The sequence below is a fragment of the Sinohyriopsis cumingii genome, chromosome 6, assembly GCF_028554795.1.
Source record: "Sinohyriopsis cumingii isolate HCF-2022 chromosome 6, ASM2855479v2, whole genome shotgun sequence".
Classification (NCBI taxonomy): domain Eukaryota; kingdom Metazoa; phylum Mollusca; class Bivalvia; order Unionida; family Unionidae; genus Sinohyriopsis; species Sinohyriopsis cumingii.
In genome coordinates this window covers 128724263-128733264 of record NC_142966.1, presented here as the reverse complement: position 1 = coordinate 128733264, position 9002 = coordinate 128724263, and positions in this window count along the sequence as shown.

Here is a 9002-nt window from a genome sequence, read left to right as displayed (position 1 = left end):
GGGGATCTTGAACATGGATGGGTCTGTCTAGGGACAATGGGGAAATTGTATAGGGCCTGTCTAGGGACAAGGATGGTAGAGGGCCAAACATAACAGAGACAGAGACAGACACATACTACCACAAGCCCGAGATTTATATATAACGCATTACCTAGACCTGAAAATTCTGTTGGCAGTGTTCATAAATTTGCAAGATTATAATGATGCTATAAATAGCTATAATGAAGGACAAGACCAACACCAAAATGTTTGTGACTAAAAGTAACGATAAAATTGCGAAATTGTTCCAGAATTTAAAGGTGACTAAATATATCCCGAACATTAGATTACATTTAGTTGGACTAAAATGGATACACGTAGTAACTATTTATAGTCTGTGACGATCATGGATAACACCCATGTATCTATTTATAGCTACAGCTTGTGGGAAATTACAATGAAAACCCCACTATCTATTTATAACTACAACTTGTGGGAAATTTCTTTGGAAAAAGTCACTGTCTATTTATAACCTCAACTTGTGTGACGTTCCTGTTTAAAAACCCTAGTATATATTTATAGATACAACCTGTGGAAAACCCAAATTCTATATTTATAGTCTTAAAAATTTCCAGCTTCAATGACGTCACTGTACTGGACATTAGGGGAATAATGGCAACAATGATGCAAGTGGCTGACCTGAATATGCGCTACTGTAGGTACGTAGGTAGGTGAAATGAATTTGGTAGGGATAAAGGAAGTTTTATAGGGACAAACAAAGACCAGTATATATATATATATATATATATATATATATATATATATATATATATATACACACACAAACAAACGTACGCGCACTCATATACACACAAACACACAAACCAAATGTACGCGTGCACAAACACATACACACAAACTTATGAGAGCGTGCGCACATACATACACATATACACACACCACAGAGGGAAGAAGAAACATCAAATCCAAAATATACTATCTACACAAAGGGAAGAGGAAAAAACATACCCAGAATCTAATATCCACACAAATGTACGCAAACGCATAGAAACACAATATCTACGATCCACACGAACGTACACGAATGCATACAAACCCACAATATACTATCCACACAAACGTACGCGAGCGCATACAAACCCCAAATATACTATCCACACAAACGTACACGAATGCATACAAACACAATATCTACTATCCACACAAACGTACGTGAATGCATACAAACACACACTCTACTATTCCCACAGAAGGGAAGGTAAAAAAAACAAACATCAAGTATAATATCTACATATGGAAGAGGAAAAAAAACAAGTCCCATATCTACTATCCACACAGAGGTTAAAGTATTAAAAAAACACCCTTTTCTACGATCGACACAGAGGGAAGAAGAAAACATAACCCAATATACACTAACAACACAGAGGGAAGAAGAAGAAACCATTATATACTATCCACACATAGTGAAGAAAATAACCCATTATATACTATCAAGATAGAGTGAAGAAGAATTTGTTTAGAAAGCACCTAAGCCCTCACCTTCCCAACTCTATCAAACACCCACACCCACCCACACACACACTAAAAAACCAGTTTAACATGTTATTCTATTGCGTCAGTGTGTGATTTTAGAAAACATCAAGACAAAAAATGATGGAAGAACAGACTGACTGTTTTTACTCACTTGCATGCCTATGGTGTGTGCATGATGGAAAGCATCCATTCCTTCTCAATTCTAACTTTTAAAAAAATGACCCAGAGGGACAGAGAGAGAGGTGAAAGCGCACATATTGATCCAGTGCCAATAAAAACAAAACGCACCATGCTTATTATAAATAGTCAGTACCAAGAGACACTTACGTTTTCTTTCTGGTCTATTCTCTTTTAGAAGTTAGTAAGAAATTTCAAATCAAGGCCAAAGCATCGGCTCAAATTGTAAATTTTTCCATTTCCATCTCTTCACAGGAAAAAGTTCTTTCTGATCATCAATTTCTTCTTCTTTTTCTATTTTCTATTTCTTCTTCTTCTTAACCCCTCTCCGCCTCTCCTCTTTTTTCTGTTTCTTCTCTTTTCTCTTAGGGCACTGAAGCCGAGTGTCCTTTCTCCTGACAATGATAACAGGGATCTTGACTTTTGTCTCTCTTTCTTGAACGAAGCTGGTATTCTGGAGACAAATACCCATTGTTCTTGTAGATATAGCAAACTGCATCACTTGCAGATGACTCTCATCAAATCAACGTCCAGAAGGGTAAGTTGTATTGCCACTTTCGCCTGTGAATTATGATTTCGTATGACTCTTAGCAAATCTTCGACCAGCAGGTCGATCGATCTGTGCCGACTCTTTCATCTTCTTGATTGTTTGAGAGTTGAATGAATACTCTGACTCTAAGACACTCTCCATATATACAGGGACCTGTTGCGTATGAAACCTAGTCAAATGAAATTTTGCAATACGATGAAATGATTTCATTGACGACGACGTGCCGTGTCGCCTCACACAAGAGCTGAAGTGTTAGCTCAAATCCGACCCAGCGATTTCGAAGACGACATAAGTGACCTTGAATCAACGCTTGAATCAAGAGTCATGATTCACGGGAGAAGAAATTCGTTCGGTCCATTAATAATATTGCCACATTTGAGAAACGCAAAAAGAACTCCCAGAAAATTGAGAAAGACGGATTACACCTATAAAGGGGAAATGTTAAGAGTTCAAGTAGTGTGTAAAACTTAGTCAAATTATATTTTTATAATCAAGTCGAAACGATCTATTTTCGAAGGAAAAAGCAGAAACCAAGCGTCAATGACGTTCTGTGTTACACAACACTTTTCAAAATATATATTTTTCTGTATTACATTCTAAAAGGCAGAAATTATACAAATGTATGAAGTTGGCAACTTCGAAGGAAAAGTGTAATCTTGTATGTATTTCGTGTATTTTAAATATAAAGGCTTTATAGATGTATCTCTAGAATGTAGTATTATATTTATTAACTATTTAAATAAGAAGTTCGTTCCTCGAGTCAAAACAGCTCTGTTTTTTTCTTACAGCGATTCCGTACCTCATTCCCCAAGATGTAGCCTTATTTACACCGTTATGGGTGACACACCTGTTAAGAGAGCATGAACTTGAACTCTCGCTCTCTCTCTCTCTCTCTCTCTCTCCCCGGGCAGAGACATTTCTTAACTTGCGAGAAATCCCTTCTCATAGCAAGAGATGAGAAGAAGGTTATGATACAACCCTATCACAACATTACCTTTTGTAGAGCTTGAAATAAAAAGACTGAACAAACTTAAGCACCTTGTTGTAGATATTTTCTTTTGCAGCAACAGACAAAACAACACAAATACCGTTACAACAATAAACAATCTTATATCTTCTATTTAAAAAAAAGAAATACATCAAAAACTAGAATTAAAGTATAACGATGACTAACCAACGAAATCGTATTTAACAAAGGCAATGACATGTGTGGAAATGCCTCTCACTTTGAGAAGGTATTTGGATACAATCTGCCATGCATCAACAACTTGATAAAATGAATAAACAGAGAGGAAACTTAATTCAAACTAAATTTTGTTCAAAATAGTTTGTGTCTTTAGGGAACATTCCTAAGCACTAATAAAGGGTGGAACAGGGAAGATACACATACAAGAAATGATATTTCTGACAAAATGAGGCAATATTCCTACAGTTGTTAACTATATATATATATATATATATATATATATATATATATATATATATATATATATATATATATATATATATATATATATATATATATGGATATCCCACAGACCCGTCCCAGCATCCACAAATAAAGAAGTACAGATTCTGGTTACGCTGCAAATGTGTGGAAAAAAATAAATATCGAATAGATATTTTTCTCGTGACACTTATTAAGTGAAGAATCCTTGCAAGTGACAAAAGCCATAGTCACATAACCTTTGTACGACTTGTAGACATTTCCACGTTAGAAAATGTGAAGTATCGCAAGTTATTATCACAAATAGAACTTTAACATAAGGGCTTGACAGTTGTTGTTTAAAAACCTCCGCTCAACTTCACAACTTACTTGCTCTATCTCATACTTTGTTCTTAGGAAAGATCGCCGTTGTAGGTGCAGCAACAGCGGTAAGATCAGGAGGAGACATCGTCGCTGCTGTCGTAAAAGTGTAGTTCTTGTAAAAATGGGTTTAGTATTTTTTTTTTAAAATATCAAATGAAGACAAACGTGCTAAATCAGGGGTGGTGGACAACGTGGTCAATTGCAAAGTGAAAGTGACAGAGAGAATGAGACACTGTAGTCGAGTAACGCGGTTTTCTGGGTACGTACGTGTCCTAACGGCACAGTCTCTAGCTCTCTTGGTGACACCAACTGTTTGGATTTTTCTCTTGCAACATGTTTCTTTCGTGGTAGGGTTTGAATCGAAGGGTCGTCAAGAGCTGTATAAGACGCACCATTGTCGGTCACATAAATCAGCCAGGGTTCCTAACTAACTGGTGGACTTTCACTTGTTCACTTGCCCTTTTGAAATATACCAAGTCATTCTCACAACCAGAGGTAGAGAGGGTATATATATATATATATATATATATATATATATATATATATATATATATATATATATATCTCTGTGTGTGTGTGTGTGTGTGTGTGTGTGTGTACAGAGACCACGGACTTGGTTAAATCATTTCTGAATCAGCAATCGAAATGAAACGATCGCACGATTTCAAGAGAGAAGAAAAATGTCAGAGGCAGCGACGTAACATATCACCGCACACAAGAAAAGACGTGTCCGCTCAAATCGAAGACATGACCGAACCTGAACTAACACCTTCCACGTCTTCGAAGGCAAATATTTCAAAGACGGGAAATACATTCACATCTATCATCACGGTGAACATTTTGATGCTATCATCAGTATCGCTCTATTCCTGGAATACAGTTATTATTGTGAGAAATGTGACTATGGCCAAAACAATCGAGAGCAACACAAGCATTGTGGATCGAAATGCTCAGGATGATTGTCCTCTAAACCTTGTCTTGAAGAAGGACAAGAACAAGTGCATTGCCTTGCTTGTCAGCGAACTTTTGTCAGCCCTGCTTGTTACTAACATATGAAGACGCAAGATTCACATTGTAAATGTGCTTGTAAACTCCTGAGAGTGTGCCCTACTTGTGGAAAAAGCATACGTACCAATAATGCCCAAGATAGACGTATGTTCAGATAAGCAACGATGTTAAATTTATCGGCAAATCGTGGACTTAGAACACGAATGTCACATTCAAAAATACCATTCCAAACAAGAGGAGGAAGATGACCAGAAGAAAGGGAATTTCGTCTTTTTCGATTTTGAATGCATGCAAGAGACCGGCATTCACATACCTAATTTATATGTGGCTCATCGAGCGTGCGGAAAGTGCATCCATTTTATTTTTAGTCATTGCCCTCACTGCAGCAAGGTTCCCGGAGGACGTGAAAAAATCTTCCGGGGACCGAACACACTAGACCCCATCGACGAAACGTGGAGCCAAGAGGACATCGAACGTTACGGATATTATCATCGCCATGCAACAGTAATGGCTCACAATTTCTCTGGATACGATGGAAAGTTTCTTTTGAGATAATATAGGAACAATATACCAAACATCCTAAAGTGACCTTGAACGGAGCAAAAATCATTTCCATGCAAGTAAGCAGAGTGCAGTTTAAAGATTCAGTGAATCACTTGGCAATGCCTTTGAGTTGAATGCCAATATGTTTGGAATAACAGAAATGGCCAAAGGTTATTTTCCTCACTTTTTCAACACCGAAGCCAATCAACACGCCATTCTACCCAATTTGCATGAGGCTCACTACTACAACCCCGACAACATGCGTACCGAACAACGAGAAGCTTTCTACACTTGGTACCAGACTCACGCCTCTGACCGCTTCGACCTTCAGGAAGAAATGTTAACGTATTGTTGTTCCGACGTGGACATTTTACGGTGTTCTGTGGAAATTTTCTAGAACTGTTCATGGAACATGGAGATGTCGATCCTTTGAAGGAAGCCTGCACCGTTGCAACGATTCATGCCCTAAAACACCCTGGCTGTCATAAGCCCTCAAAGGACGAACTTTGTCAAACGTCAATACTGGGTCAAAGACCTACGCTGGCCACAGTACTTGTGCGACAAGGAAGACAGATGGATTCACCATGAAAGAAACGGAGGAGGCGAAAAGACCATCAGAAAGTATTCAGTGGGAGCAGGAAGACATCACTTTAGACTATGTGGAGAAATACAAAGAAAGGCGATCGTTTGCCAAAGTGATGTTAAATTGTTTGTGGGGTAAAATGGCACAACTGTCTTGTGTACCCAAGACGAAGTATTTGACTTAACCTTTCCGCTACTTCTAGATGATTCACGACAAAACCAAATACATGAAACACGCGGACGTCGTTCGTGAGGACTTGATCCTAGTCAATTACGACGAGGAACTGGACTTTGTAGAAGCCGATAAATTTGGAAATGTCATCATTGCCGCTAACGTGACATCCCGTGATCGCTTAAAATTGTACGAAGCAATAGAACTCTTAGGATATCGCGTCCTGTACGTTGACACGCACAGCTGCATCTAGATCGATCGCCTGGGTCAACGTCACCATGACATCAAAGAAAACGTTTTAGGAGCCTGGACGGGCGAGTACCCCGACGACAAGATTCTAAGTTTTGCTAGTGGCGGTCCTAGATAATTACGGCTCCTAATACCGTGACCCACAAGGAAACGTGCACACGGAGTGTAAAGTGAAAAGATTGACTCTCAATTATTCAGCAGTCAATAGGTGAACTTTGCGTATTGAAAGAAGTCTTGCAGTCCGGACACGATGAAAACTTTAAAGTGACCACCCGTGAACAGAACAAGATTGCACGTTTATGCACACACCAAATCGTCTGCCGACCCTTGGAAAAAGTCTATCAAAACGTGTACCTGAAGAGAGTTCGGCTTCCCAACCACTTCACTTTACCGTACGGTCACGTCTATATTGGTCACCATATAAAAAGGGACAACGTCTAAGACCGATTGTTCATTGTAACTACCAACGTCGATCGAGAAAGATTTCTCCTTTCAAACAGCAAGCATCGAGCGCAAGACTAAAGTCCAACGAGACACTCAGATGTGATGATATGACTCACGATCACATCACCAATCCAGTACCACATCTTAGTTGTTTATGTAATAACGCCGTGACAAACTACGTGCAACCAGTGCAACTACCAGACCACAAGACTTTACCATATGGGCATGCTGATATCACCCAGTTTAAAAAGGGGCGACTTCCAATAATGACACTTCGTTGCGAGGACAAGCGACGAGAAAGATGATTTATTTTACGCAGATGAAAAATGAGAATAAATAAATATCATTGACCTCTTTCACCACCATACCGTCACAACAAAGTGCGTCCAAGAAAGGAAATGATTCAGTACACCTAAAGGAATATTTTAGCATCCAAGTGGCGCAGACAGCGACTTCGAGAAAATTTAGGACCATAAGTTACACCAATATGGTGAAATTTAAAGACTTCGCGTCTGACGTTCCACCCGAGCAAGTAACAGGTTTCATTACGGACCTACGTGACTCACTGTTAGAGGAACTCAAACATCAGTGCCAAGTCAAAGATCGAGGTTGTTTGAGCCTATCTATGTATCACGACAGTTTGAGCTCGCCTGTATGTCTCGGGTTTAGCATACATGCAGTATTAACTTCTTCCAATCTTTATAGGACTATTGAAGACGTACAGACGATGAAAGAAAAATTTGACATCACCGATGGAAAAGTGACCATTCATATGGCATACGTTGTACCTCCATGGGAAGAAGACGATGACTGCACTTGATCTGCTTACCGACAAGTGTACCTAGCATGATGGCTAGAACAGCAGATTTACGAATGAAAGGGAGTACGTCATGGGAAACATTTACGCTGGGACACAAGTGGTAGCTAACCAGATTTTAAACAACGCGTGTGACGGATATAGAGAGAAACATGAACTTTGTCCAATTTGATTGTTTGTTACTTGTTTTGTTTTAGCTTTTTATTAAAAATGAACATTTAATGTAAATACGTTGTATATAAAGTGATTTTTTTTAGAAAGGCGTGAGCTTTAATTTTAAAAAGTAGTTTACTAGAATAGAGAAATAAATAACTCATAAATAGGTTTGTTTCATGTCCAAATGTTTATGCATTAAATGGATAGTGCTTAGACCGAAGAACATGCCAGAGATCCCATGTATATACTTGAATAAATGTTTTGTACCCATACAATAGACTTTTCTTTTTCGAGTCTCTATTCTATCTGTGAGTTTTTCTTTAGAACATTTCTGTCATCTTTTCTGTGTGTTTCCATCTTTGTTTGACTGTATATTTGCTTGTTTCTGTATGTCCATATTTATCACTATCAACCTTTGTGCCTATAAATGTATTTCACCTTATAAATAGTTTTGACCCTATACACACCATGACGTCACCCATGTTATATTACCCAGGTGCAATTCCCATGTCAAATTCCCATTGTCGCTATACATGCCCACCCATGTTAAATTCCCATAGATCACATAGTGCCGGGACAACGTTTAACTGGGATTTCCATAGACCCTACACAGCCCCATATACTACTCTCGCTAGGTGCTCAGCATTAGGAGGTTAATGTTAAGACTGGTCGGCCTGGTGTCAGAATAATGTGACTGGGTGGGACATCATGCTACAGGTCTGTGGCGTGATGCCTCAGTAAAAGACATTACTAGAATTTAAACTGCGACACTGCAGACATCGTAGCGATATGACGGAATTTTTTTTCAAGCTACGTTAAAAATCCAAATCACACACACACACACACACAGAGTCGGTAAAATAGTTCAAACAAGCTAATGTTTCTTATTATGTAATACAATTACGACTCTTAAGTAAACGGTGTCTACCATCTACAACTGCCTACTATCCGGATTTGTGCG